General features: G+C 40.8%; 1 pseudogene across 1 annotated transcript; it reads left to right on the forward strand.

Moving 5' to 3' along the window:
- The first annotated feature begins 11456 nt into the window (after positions 1-11456).
- Positions 11457-14435, forward strand: LOC311144314 (glutathione S-transferase theta-1-like; annotated as a pseudogene). Its single transcript, XR_014615568.1, has 5 exons — positions 11457-11568; positions 12114-12201; positions 12300-12456; positions 13874-14041; positions 14225-14435. The product of XR_014615568.1 is annotated as a glutathione S-transferase theta-1-like (transcript).
- Positions 14436-14739: the final 304 nt, after the last annotated feature.

The raw sequence follows: 14739 nt of genomic DNA on the forward strand, positions 1-14739 counted from the left end.
TTCTCAGTAGATGTTCTTATCCAGAGGAACTTACAGTAGTGAGTGCATACATTTTCATACTATCTCGTACTGGTCTCCCGTTGGAATCGAACTCACAACCCTAGTATTGCAAGTGTCATGCTTTACCAACTGAGCCACATCATCACATCATCACAAACCACTTGATGTGTCAATTTACTCAATTACTGTATTGTGCATTGTTTTTCTTCATGGTGATGGAAAGTCTACAGGTACAAACCTAGATGACCAGCCTATGTACAATACAGTAATGTACATTTCCATTAAGTGGTTTGTAAGGATGGTAAATGAATACTGCACAAAAAGTTGTTGTTTTCCATGTTATTTCATCAAGAAAAATATTTAATTTGATGTGGATGTTTTGTGTCTTTGCCCATAACTTTGCACCTTTTGATGTAAATGTTTGATGACAGGGTTTTGTTCTTTCTGGATTCCATTAGAATGACAATAGCAGAGAAAGGGACAGGGCAACAATTCTTACAACTATTGAATCCTGCAAGATACTGTTCTTAATTATACAACTACCTTTTTTGCCAAAGTGGAGATGCTGCAACCAAAAAATTGCTCGCCCTACAGCTGTTTATATATTTGTTATTATTCTGATTTTTCAGGGGGTGCTACAGCACCCTCAGCACCCCTACTTCCCGTGGCTATGGTGCCCACCCTACTTCTTGCTTACTGTTTATAACCCAACTCACTACAAAGTAATTCTCATGAACCAGGGCCAGGGTGGCTGATGAACACTAACCTCAGCGTCCCTCTCACCCACCTCATCTCTCCTACTTTATTGGGCCCCCTATTGGTTAGACAGATATAATTTATTATGAAGTGAATACCTTTGTGCAGGTGAAGTAATCTTAAAGAATAGTATGGACTAGTGCAAACATTATGCTCCATTACACCACATAAAATACCCTTTGTTGTTGTTGTTGTAGTGTTTTGCCCATGAACCCCAAAACATAGCTGTTTCCAATGTATTATGAATTGAAGCTACTGCATGTCTGCTTATCAGTTGCACAGATTATATCATGTTGGAACTGACTCATTTCCTTTGTTGTATGCTTATGATTTGGACTCAGCACATTTGTCTCCAAACTGTGTGCAGCATTGCTCTCTAGTGAGATCATTCTCCTGGTAGGGGTGAAATGGCTATTAAAGCTTGGCTGCATTAGGCCTCTCTGCCTAAATCTGTCTCAAATGGCAGACCCCAGCATGATGTCTTCAGGACCTTTCATTCCTTTTCTCAAGAAAGGGTTTCTGTTTTGTATCACCTGTGAGCAACACTGGGAAAATCACATTGCTCTTTACAGAGAGGTACAGCTATGAATCCTATGAGGTGTTTGATATATAAACCTTGGCCTTAAAAGCATGTCAGGTCTGTGTTAAACTCCAGTCTGTGTGAGTAACACTCATTACACTTTGGTTAATCTGTAAATGCTGATCTAGTCTTACAATATGAACATATTCACATTGATTATTATGTGTAATTGTATGTTATTTTTTTACATTGGCACACAGGTTATTGGTAAGGACAATATATTTTCATTCAATAGGGTTTCTGTACATTTATTGTAAGCCAACCATTTAAATACGGTGTACCTTTTAGTTAGAATTTTGTTTACAGACTCAAAATAATATATTGAGAGAACGGGTTCAGAATATTAGGGATCAATGAAAGAAAGCCATCTAAATATATGCATATTCGTCTCCGTTTCAGCACCAATTGGTAGATTAAAAAATAGTTTGATCTTGTTGATTATATAGGGTTATGAAAGTATTTATGAATCATATAAAACAGGTTTGGAGAGCCTTTACGCACGAAAGAAAGAAAACAGTGGTTTGATTCATTCAGAAAATTGCCACATTCAGTTCTTTAACCCATGGTCATGTTGGAAGATTAGTGTACATAGAATTATAATAGGGAGAATAGTGTACAATAGTAGGCCTGCACTAACAATAGAACTGTGTGATGACGCAGCCAAGTATTGCGCCATGTGTCAGGTTCAAACTGTTATGGCTAGGTCTGCACTCCGCTCCATAACAATTTAAATGTATTTCTTAAAATATATTATCAACTGTTACTAATGATCCTCAGCAACAACCAAATGGCCGTGATGGCCTTTACAGAGGACGCAAATGAAGGTAAATGAAACAATGTAATTAAATAGAATGATAATGTACAACACCGGTCAAAAGTTTGGACACACCAACTCATCTTTATTTTTTACTATGTTCTACATTGTAGAATAATAGTGAAGACATTAAAACTATGAAATAACACATATGGAATCATGTAGTAACCCAAAAAAGTGTTAAACAAATCTAAATATATTTTATATAGCCACCCTTTGCCTTGATGACAGCTTTGCACACTCTTGGCATTCTCTCAACCAGCTTCATGAGGTAGTCACCTAGAATGCATTTAAATTAACAGGTGTGCCTTCGTAAAAGTTAATTTGTGGAATTTCTTTCCTTCTTAATGCATTTGAGCCAATCAGTTGTGTTTTGACAAGGTAGGGGGGGTATACAGAAGATAGCCCTATTTGGTAAAAGACCATGTCCATATTATGGCAAGAACAGCTCAAATAAGCAAAGAGAAACGGCAGTCCATCATTACTTTAAGACATGAAGGTCAGTCAATACGGAACATTTCAAAAACTTTGAAAGTTTCTTCAAGTGCAGTCGCAAAAACACAGAGTTCAAGTTACAGACACATCTCAACATCAACTGTTCAGAGGAGACTGTGTGAATCTGGCCTTTGTGGACGAATTGCTGCAAAGAAACCACTACTAAAGGACACCAATAAGAAGAAGAGACTTGCTTGGGCCAAGAAACACGAGCAATGGACATTAGACCGGTGGAAATTTGTCCTTTGGTCTGGAGTCCAAATTTGAGATTTTTGGTTCCAATCGCTGTGTCTTTGTGAGACGCGGTGTGGGTGAACGGATGATGTCTGCATGTGTATTTCCCACGTAAAGCATGGAGGAGGAGGTGTTATGGTGTGGGGGTGCTTTACTGGTGACAGCATGGCTACCACAGCATTCTGCAGCGATACGCCATCCAATCTTGTTTGGGCTTAGTGGGACTTAGTGGGACTATCATTTGTTTATCAACAGGACAATGACCCAACATACCTCCAGGCTGTGTAAGGGCTATTTTACCAAGAAGGAGAGTGATGGAGTGCTACATCAGATGACTTGGCCTCCACAATCCCCCAACCTCAACCAAATTGAGATGGTTTGGGATGAGTCAGACCACAGAGGAAGGAAAAGCAGCCAACAAGTGCTCAGCATATGCGGGAACTCCTTCAAGATTGTTGAAAAAGCATTCCAGGTGAAGCTGGTTGAGAGAATGCCAAGAGTGTGCAAAGCTGTCTTCAAGGCAAAGGGTGGCTAGTTGAAGAATCTCAAATATATTTTGATTTGTTTAACACTCTTTTGGTTACTACATGATTCCATATATATTATTTCATAGTTTTGATGTCTTCACTATTATTCTACAATGTTGAAAATAGTTAAAATAAATAAAAACCCTTGAATGAGTAGCTGTTCTAAAACTTTTGACCGGTAGTGTAGGCTATACCAACTGAAGGGATCTAACAGTAAATTGGCAGTTGAATATGTGTTCTTGTTAGACATTAGAGAGTGCCCATCCCTGCAAGTTAAAAGGCAGTACAGTCGTGGTCAAAAGTTTTGAGAATGACACAAGTATTGGTCTTCACAAAGTTTGCTGCTTCAGTGTTTTTAGATATTTTTGTCAGATGTTACTATGGTATACTGAAGTATAATTACAAGCATTCCATAAGTGTCAAGGGCTTTTATTGACAATTACATTAAGTTTATGCAAAGAGTCAATATTTGCAGTGTTGACCCTTCTTTTTCAAGACCTCTGCAATCCGCACTGGCATGCTGTCAATTAACTTCAGTTTGTCAGAATTTGTCAGAGTTTGTCAGAATTTGTGGGTTTTTGTTTGTCCACACGCCTCTTGAGGATTGACCACAAGTTCTCAATGGGATTAAGGTCTGGGGAGTTTCCTGGCCATGGACCCAACATTTCGATGTTTTGTTCCCCGAGCCACTTAGTTATCACTTTTGCCTTATGGCAAGGTGCTCCATCATGCTGGAAAAGGCATTGTTTGTCACCAAACTGTTCTTGGATGGTTGGGAGAAGTTGCTCTCGGAGGATGTGTTGGTACCATTCTTTATTCATGGCTGTGTTCTTAGGCAAAATTGTGAGTGAGCCCACTCCCTTGGCTGAGAAGCAACCTCACACATGAATGGTCTCAGGATGCTTTACTGTTGGCATGACACAGGACTGATGGTAGCGCTCACCTTGTCTTCTCCGGACAAGCTTTTTTCCGGATGCCCCAAACAATCGGAAAGGGGATTCATCAGAGAAAATGACTTTACCCCAGTCCTCAGCAGTCCAATCCCTGTACCTTTTGCAGAATATCAGTCTGTCCCTGATGTTTTTCCTGGAGAGAAGTGGCTTTCTCGCTGCCCTTCTTGTCACCAGGCCATCCTCCAAAAGTGTTCACCTCACTGTGCGTGCAGATGCACTCACACTTGCCTGCTGCCATTCCTGAGCAAGCTCTGCACTGGTGGTGCCCCGATCCCGCAGCTGAATCAACATTAGGAGACGGTCCTGGCGCTTGCTGGACTTTCTTGGGCGCCCTGAAGCCTTCATCACAACAATTGAACCTCTCTCCTTGAAGTTCTTGATGATCCGATAAATGGTTGATTTAGGTGCAATCTTACTAGCAGACATATCCTTGCCTTTTTGTGCAAAGCAATGATGACGGCACGTGTTTCCTTGCAGGTAACCATGGTTAACAGAGGAAGAACAATGATTTCAAGCACCACCCTCCTTTTAAAGCTTCCAGTCTGTTATTCTAACTCAATCAGCATGACAGAGTGATCTCCAGCCTTGTCCTCGTCAACACTCTCACCTGTGTTAACGAGAGAATCACTGACATGATGTGATCAGGGCTGAAATGCAGTGGAAATGTTTTTGGGGGATTAAGTTCATTTTCATGGCAAAGAGGGACTTTGCAATTAATTGCAATTCATCTGATCACTCTTCATTTACATTTTAGTCATTTAGCAGATGCTCTTATCCAGAGAGACTTACAGTTAGTGAATGCATACATGTTTTTTTGTTTGTCCTACCTTGGACAACGCTGTACCAATTGTGCGCCACCCATGGGTCTGCGACAGAGCCTGGACTCGAACCAGGATCTCTAGTGGCACAACTAGCACTATGATGCAGTGCCTTAGACCACTGCGCCACTCGGGAGTCACTTCATAACATTCTGGAGTATATGCAAAGTGCCATCATAAAAACTGAGGCAGCAGATTTTGTGAAAATTAATATTTGTGTCATTCTCAAAACCTTTGACCACGACTGTACAATTTAAATTCTGCATAATGGCACAGTATTTCATAAACCTTACTGTGGGAAAGTTGATATGTTAATATGCTTCAGTTTGCTGTAATATGACTGGTTTCCCGTTTATCTCCAACAATTATAAGGTCAAATATATCTAAAACAAGTGTAATTTACACTGAGTGTACAAAACATTATGGACACCCCCCCCCCCCCCCTTTTTCCCTCAGAACAGCCTCAATTCGTTGGGGCATGGACTCTACAGGGTGCCGAAAGCATTCCACGGGGATGCTGGCCCATGTTGTCTCCAATGCTTTCCACAGTTGTGGCAAGTTGGCTGGATGTCTTTTGGGTGGTGGACCATTCTTGATACACACGGGAAACTATTGAACGTGAAAAACCCAGCAGCGTTGCAGTTCTTGACACAAACCAGTGTGCCTGGCACCGACTACCATACCTTGTTCAAAGGCACTTAAATATTTTGTCTTGCCCATTCACCCTTGAATGGCACATACACAATCCATGTCTCAATTGTCTCAAGAATAAAAAATCCTTCTTTAACTCTTCCGAGTCGGCGAACGCTTCGGCGCGTTCAAATCACGGGCCGGCTTTAGGACCGCGCAGCATCCAAACCAAGTGACGCAGAGGGCTGCCGTCGATTTCATGCAGAAATGGAGACCCGAAGCTACGTTTTGAGTGTTTGTTTCATGTAAATACACCAACTAAAACCAAAGTTATGATAATTTCAATTCCATGAAAAAAGTGCGTCAAAATATGCGCTCTTTTATGAGCGCTTTGCATTTATTATAATAACTTTGTCGTCTTTTGTGATAAAAAGGAACGGAAAAAAACGTGTGCTTGTGCTAACCCGGTTCTTCAGGATGCACACGAGTATATAAACATTCATTCCCATGACAACTAGCCATTGCGAAAGAACGAACGAGAGGAATTAGTTCAGTTCATGAGTAGTTTTGGAGAGTTTTTCACGAGTTAGTATTTCAATTGTTAGTATTTCAAGAGTTTTATTGTCAGCAGTATCGTTTTTGTGAAGCAATATGAGGCGCACACTTCACGTTGAACAAGCCGTCGACTTGTTATTCCAAATGAGCGATGAAGAAACTTTGGAAAGTTCGTCGTCAGACAATGAGAGTGGCCAGGATGACTTCGAGGACCCTGATTTTGTTGCTGAAAACGTGAGGTAAGAAGACAAACATTTTTCTAAAATGAATTTGTTTTATTGCTTTCGTTTATCTTACTATAGTATTCTATTCTACTTCACTGTAGTGCAAATGCCAATGAACATCTTGAACTTTGAATAATCTTGAATCCGTTTACCTGTTTTGTATAGTGACGACGACGACGACGAGCAGCCTGGGCCATCAACAGCCCCCACCCCCACAACAAGCCGACGGAGGCCATCACAGAGGGGGCGTGGAAGGAAGGATCAGGCCAAGACCAGGTCAAGATCTCCAGCCCAGTCAGCAGCACAGCCAGAACAGAGCTCTGAGCCATGGAAAACAGAGACTGATCCTGACACTGCCCCACAAGCCAGTAGGTTCATGCCCCGCAGACCACCAGGAGCCCAGGTGGATTTGCATTCAGGGCACACACCAAAGGACCTCTTCCTGCTCTACTTCGCCGCAGATACAATGAGGACAATCTGCAGAAACACCAACAAACAGGCAGCAAGAAATCAGCAGAAGGGGAGCAAATATCAGTGGACTGACGTTGATGTGGAGGAACTGCACAGATTTCTGGGTCTCCTCATCTACACCTCATTGGTGACTCTGCCTAGTATCCAGGACTACTGGAAACAAAGCCACATATTGTCTGTTTCATTGCCAGCGAAGGTCATGCCAAGAGACATATTCCGGTCCATCTCATGGAACATCCACCTAAGTGATCCAGAGGAGGATGTCATAAATGACCAGCGCAAAGGTACACCCCAGCATGACAAACTGTTCAGGGTCAAACCTCTGATGGACGACATTCGCACTGCCTGCCAGGCTCATTACCATCCTAAGAAGGAACTGTCAGTCGACGAGAGGATGGTGGCTACAAAAGCCAAAACTGGCATGACCCAGTACATGAAGGACAAGCCTAACAAATGGGGGATCAAGCTCTTTGTGTTGGCAGAGTCTAACAATGGCTACACTCTAAACTTCAACGTGTATGTTGGGAAAGCACACACACCCAGCGTGCATGGACTTTCATATGATGCTGTTATGGACCTCATTCAGCCATCACATCTTGGTACAGGATACCATATTTATATGGACAATTTCTACACCAGCCCAAAACTGTTCCTGAGTTTGGGAAGTATGAAGTTTGGAGCCTGTGGGACCTACAGAAGCAACAGAAAAGGGTGTCCTAGTGGCAGAGAAAATGCCCTCACCAGCAAATCGAAGAGGGGGTCTGTGAGATGGATCAGAGAGGATCGCCTGGTCTTTGTGAAGTGGATGGATACGCGGGAGGTGTCGGTGTGCTCCACAATCCACCCAGCGTTTTCGGGCGAGACAATCAAGAGGAAGGTGAAGGAAGGACCTGGACGCTGGGTAGCAAAAGACATTCCCTGCCCTACCCCCATCATGGCCTACAATAAGTACATGGGAGGGGTTGACCTGTCAGACCAGCTTCTCCAGTATTACTCAACCCATCGCAGAACTGCTCGCTGGTACCGTACCCTCTTCCTGCATTTTTTGGACATGGGAACAACAAATGCATACATCCTGCACTGTGACATCAGTGCGACCCAACAGGTCACACCCATGACGCACAAGAACTTTGTGGCAGAACTTGTGGCCCAGCTGTGCGGAGTGACCCAGACAGGGGTTCCACTTCAAAAAAGCACCAGCCATGTTCCTGTGGCCATTGCCAATGTTGCAGAGGCCAAAGACAAAGCCACAGCAGGCCGCAGGGTTTGTCAACGCTGTAAACAAGTTGACAAGAAGAGGTTTGTCACACCATGGAAGTGCAAGGCCTGTGATGTGGCTCTCTGTGTCATTGTGGACAGGAACTGTTTTGAAGAGTGGCACAAATAGGGTAAAGGCCAGTGGCTATACCTACTTTTTTTGTAAATAGTTGTGTATTGCTTGTATATATCTCAAGAATACTTTTATATGTTCATATTTGCACTTTGTGGTTCAATTTGAAGCTTTTTTTTTCATTTTGGACAGAAACTGTTTTGAGGAGTGGCACAAAAAGGTTTAGGGTTAGAATAGAAGAAAAACGCCAGTGGTTATACCTACTTTTTATTGTAAATAGTTATTTATTGCTTGTATATATCACCAAAATACTTTTATATGTTCATATTTGCACCTTGTGGTTCAATTTGAAGCTTTTTAAATGCTTGGTTCACCATGTTTGAGGGTTTTACAATAAAAAAACCATCTTTTTTCTAAACGGACTTTGTGTTTTCTGTGTGTGTTTGGGTCCAGTGTGTTGAAATAGTATGTCAAAGTGAAAAACTTACTAACAGATCATATAGGTGAGGTTGTGCTGAAAAAAAAGATACCCAACATTGGTCTGGTAAACATTTCTTTATGTAGTATATCAGGGCAAAATTGAAGGTACCCAAAAACGGCCAAAAAAGCTCCAGACTCCGAAGAGTTAACCTGTCTCCTCCCCTTCATCTACACTGATTTAAGTGTATTTAGGAAGTGACATCAATAAGGGATCATAGCTTTCGCCTGGATTCACCTGGTCAGTCTATGTCATGGAAAGAGCAGGTGTCCATAATGTTTTATACACTCAGTGTACATTTACAATTCCCTTATCCAAACGGATTACTAATTTACATAGCTCTTATCAATAGCTCTTATCAAATCATAAATTACAGTGCATGGACAACGGTGTTATTTCTATCAGAAAAAATAGAGATAGAGTAGATGCTTTTTCCACTTGGAACCGGTAGTTTCGCTGGACCTTATTCATGGTTTCCTCGTGCGTAAAGGTGGTGGAATTATTAGGGAATGAAGTAATGGTCAGAATACGGCGTATCTGTAGACACACCTACGCCAAACCTTCATTTATTTGATCTCCACCCCAAATGAATAGCAGGTGAATATCATGCTATTCTCATGCTGAAGTTAAAGGTCAGAATACACATAGAGAGAAAAGTGCATAAAAAGGGAATTACATTCCATAGAATTGTGCTTAACTCGGGTTGGAATCGGACCCTATTTGTAACCAGTCCCCAACAGCCTGGTCTCATAGGCTGGATATAGCAGGGTCGTGAAAATTGGCCCAAGGGAGAAACATTATCCCTCTTTTTCTCCCCATGAGTGACCTGGCTTGACCTCCTGTGAGACTTACCACAACAAAGGAATGAGGTAGGAGTTTGGTTGGGTCCCTTACTGAGATTGAAGGAAGATCAAACCATGATGTAGTATGGTAGTGATTTTATTTGTAATGATGTCATGTACAGCTTTCGTGATCAGTTAATTATTTCTTCAAAGCTATTTTTGTTCATAAGTCAGTTTCTTTCTGTTTTCCAAGCAAGATACACGCTGATGCTCTAATCATTACATAATAACAATGATACATTGGGCAAAACTGTGCGTGTAGAGTGAAAGTGAAGAAAACATCTGAAACATGGGCAATAGGACTATGGCAGGTGTTGCAGAGACCCCTGCTGCACAAGAATAACAATATTCAGATGACATCATCAGGGACACCTATGTAAGCTCTAAACCTGTTTTTATATTAATTTGCTAAATGCTACAGCAGTCAACTGCATACCAAGTGGAGGTGGAAGAGTTTAAATGGACTATCAGTTAACCTCAACCATGGCTAGACTAGGCCCTTGTCTCTGTGGAGTGAAAGAGTTGCTGGACTACCCCCTCCTCCCTAATCTATCTGGCACTTTATCAGCATACTTTAGCTTAGTAAACAAAAACTTGGCCTACTTAACATGATCTTTATTGTGGTGCAGTTGATACTTATCAACTGCACCACTGGTTATCAACTTTGGTAGAAAAATAAAAATCATAAACCTTGTAAGAAGTATAAATTGAACCTATTGAAAGTCCAAAAATGATTGACAGCTCAGTTATTGTGTCTGGATGATTTCATAAATATTTTCAAAATGTTACCAACGCCTGGCCCAGACAACCACAAGCCGACACTTCTACATTGAACTGTCGCAACCAATGTTCCCTCTAATTTTTTGGGGCACGGAGAAAATGTTTGGTCTTGTAAGCGGAAACTCTGTGCAACTGTGCAACTTCTGGCAAACGTTTACAGTGAACACTGACATTGTACCTTTACAGTTTTAGACAATAGCCAATAGGCTATTGTAGCTATTTGAGCATAATGTAGGCCTACCAACAAATTGCATTGTATTGTGTTGTATGATGCAAGAAACAACTTTACAAAATAAAACACATTATTATTCCATGCAGAGAATTAGACAATGTAGGCTACTCCTCTGCCTACTGGCTTATTTGCATATTCAAGCCTGTCTCAAAATACAACACTGCCCCTTTAATTAAGACATAAGCTATTTACCCGACTAGCTTTTTAAAGACAGCTTGAAATGTAGCCTACGTGTTTTGTGCTCTTGTAGGAAGCAGTAACTCCCCATTGCTGACCTATACTTATGTATAACGGATCTAATAACTCGCTAACTAGCAAAGAATATCAAAAATGTGCACACCTGCGGCTCTGCGCTCTGATCTGAAAAGCGCATTCACTCCCATAAAGAAATCACAGATTCAATCTTGCAAAGTTAGATTTGTTTTGGTTTGTTGCTTTGAAAAGGGGATGATATAATGTTGATTCGATCACAGAAAAAACGATGATCTATATAGTGCAAACTAATGGGGCGAACTCAGTGAAGTTCAATCTCTTGCATCTCTGCGTGGCATGGCATTTCTTCTGCTCCGCAGTCCTGGAGGTAGTGCGCGGCCGGCGTACGCGCGCAGTTTAGAGGGAACATTGTTCGCAACCACTTATAATCATTTAACTATAGGGAGGGGCTCCATACCAACGTAAAGGATAACGGGTGCAGGGAAGAAATACGACACCAAATATCGACTTCTGCCTCTGTGAAAATGCCGTTGGAATTGTACCTTGATCTGCACTCTCAGCCATGTCGTTCTGTGTTCATTTTTGCAAAGAAAACAGATATTCCGTTTGATTTCAAGTTAGTCGATCTGGCTTCAGGTACAGCGAGATATTTGGAATGTGATTTATTATGTCTATATTGACGATATAGCCTAGTATATCTTCTCACGACTTTAACACAATAGAGTTTTTGTGTGGATAACATTTGCATGCATGTTCAAATATAGACTAGTGAAATTCTATTCGAGGTAAATCAGAAAATAGAAAACACCCAACTATTTTAGTAAATGGGCCTACTGTAAATAAAGTTAGGAAGTAACCTAGTAGCCTATCATGACAATGTAAGTTAGATTTCATGTAGGCTAGAACATTCTAGGTGAAACCAACGAATTGCAAACTTTAAACTTCAGAAGGTAATATCTAACTGGACCCAATAACTACAGAAAAGTCATGAAACATGAAATACGTATGGAAACGTTTTTTCACCATAGATGATCATCAAGTATTGCATTATGTGTAGATTCAAACAATTATGTAGTTTGTTGGATACATTATAACAACAAAATCACTTTATTCCTTAAAAGTAAATCAGTGTAACTTTTTCTTAGGGTCAGGTGTCACAATTGTGATTTTGTGCTCCTCAGGCCAGCAGTATGGAGAAGACTTTGGCAAGATTAGTGTCGTGAGAAAGGTCCCAGTCATGAGAGATGGAGACTTCATTCTTACAGAGAGGTGAAGTAGCCTACTGTAAGCTACACAGAGAGACTTACATAACTATACTTAGGTTTTTGTGTAGTTCCTTCAATGAATATATCTCTCCTTATTTGTAGTGTTGCCATCCTGAAGTACATGGCTGAGAAATTTGGTACCTCAGATTCAGACCACTGGTACCCAGCATACCTGCAAAATTGAGCCCGAGTCAACGAGTACCTGTCCTGGCAACACTCAGCCATGCGAGCCCATGGCTCAAAGGTGTTCTGGTTCAGGGTAAGAGCTAAACATCCAACCAAGATGTCCTGTAAGTGGAACTTGCCCTCCTTGGCTGGTTATTGAACCATTTGTACAAATAATGAGTTACCTAATAACTTACTTAGTTAATGACTGAAGGAAAGCTATTAGCATTGATAATTTAAGTCTATGGCAGTGATATACAGTGCCTTCAGAAAGTATTCATACCCCTTTATTTCACATTTTGTTGCGTTACAACCTGAATTCAAAATTGATGAAATTGACATTTATTCTCACACATCTCCACACAATATCACATAATGGCAAAGAGAAAACATGTTTTCAGACATTTTTGCTAATTTATTGAAAATGAAATACAGAAATATCTCATTTACATAAGTATTCACACCTCTGAGTCACCAAATGTTAGAATCACTTTTGGCAGAGATGACAGCTGTGAATATTTCTGGGTGAGTCTCTAAGAGATTTGCACAACTGGATTGTACAATATTTGCACATTATTCTTTTTAAAATTCTTCAAGCTCTGTCAAGTTGGTTGTTGATCATTACTAGACAGCCATTATCATAGTCTTGCTATATATTTTCAAGCCGATTGAAGTCAAAACTTCAACTAGACCACTCAGGAACAGTCAATGTTGTCTTGGTAAGCAACTCCAGTGTATATTTGCAAATGACAAGCATACCCATAACATGATGCAGCCACCACCATGCTTGAAAATATGAAGAATGGTACTCAGTGATGTGTTGTGTTGGATTTTTTGCAGTTTTACTTTAGTGCCTTATTGCAGAAAGGATGCATGATTTGTCATATTTTTATTCTGTGCAGGCTTCCTTCTTTTCACTCTGTCATTTAGGTTAGTATTGTGTAGTAACTACAATGTTGTTGATCTATCCTCCATTTTCTCTTATCAGCCATTAAACTCTGTAACTGTTTTAAAGTAATCATTGGCCTCATGGTGAAATCCCTGAGCGGTTTCCTTCCTCTCTGGCAACTGAGTTAGGAAGGACGCCTGTATCTCTTGTAGTGACTGGGTGTATTGATACACCATCCAAAGTGTAATTAATAACTTCACCATGCTCAAAGGGATATTCATTGTCTGCTTTTTAAATGTTTAACCATCTACCAATAGGTGCCCTTCTTTGCGAGGCACTGGAAAACCTCCCTGGTCTTTGTGGTTGACTGTGTTTGAAATTCACTGCTTGGCTGAGGGACCTTGCAGATAATTGTATGTGTGTAGGCCAGTGACACAACATATACATGTAACAACTTTAAATTAAGGCTGTAACACAACAATGTGGAAAAAGTAAAGGGGTGTGAATACTATCTGAAGGCACTGTAGACATATTATCACTGGAGTGGATTATTATCTTAAACCATATTGAATAAGTATTGGTATAGACAAGTGAAATTGAAAGAATCTGAAAATATTTTTAGGCAATAGTTCCCATCATAACTGGTGCAGAAGTCCCCAAGGAGAAAATTGACTCTGCTTTGGAGGAGTCTCTGAAGGTGTTTGAGGAGAAGTTCCTGGAGGACAGACCCTTTATAATTGGGGAGAAGATCTCACTAGCAGACCTGGTGGCCATAGTAGAGATCATGCAGGTAACTTTTAAATGTGTCAAAAGTGAAAGGGTAAGGAAGAGTGAGTTGTGCATAGAGTGATTTTGAAGCTATTGTGTGAGGGATTCTCTTACTAACTGTTGTAAGTGTCCCTCCTAGGTTGCAGATTATTGCTGTACTTTCCCTGAAATGATATGGGTTTTCCTGTGTGTGTATGTTTTTCAGCCAGTTGGTACTGGTCTGGATGTGTTTGAGAACAGGCCCACTCTCAGTGTCTGGAGAGACAGGGTAAAGAAGGAGCTTGGCGAGGCTCTGTTTGACGAAGCTCACAAGACCATCATGCATGTGGACAGCCTGCCACAAACATTTCAGAACAATGGCATGCTGGAATTTATCAAGCCAAAGATTCAGAAGATGTTCAACTAACTCATGATGAGAAAATGTTTACCACCAAGTAGTGAGAGTGTCAATGCTTTATATTTTTGTCTTACATTTTTATTTAAGTGCATGGTTTGTTAGAATAAACACTTAATTTATTGATCATAAATCTAATCAAATCCAAGTGTCTGTTTCCCTTTTTTTCAAATGAATTAGAATTATTAAAATAAATTAAACAATAGAGCTTAAATAGAACTAAGGATCCTGGGACTAAACACCTCCCTCTGCAACTGGATCCTGGACTTCCTGACGGGCTGCCCCCAGGTGGTAAGGGTAGGTAACAACACATCTGCCACGCTGAT

Source organism: Coregonus lavaretus (genome assembly GCF_964263955.1).
Source record: "Coregonus lavaretus genome assembly, chromosome: 17".
Lineage (NCBI taxonomy): Eukaryota > Metazoa > Chordata > Actinopteri > Salmoniformes > Salmonidae > Coregonus > Coregonus lavaretus.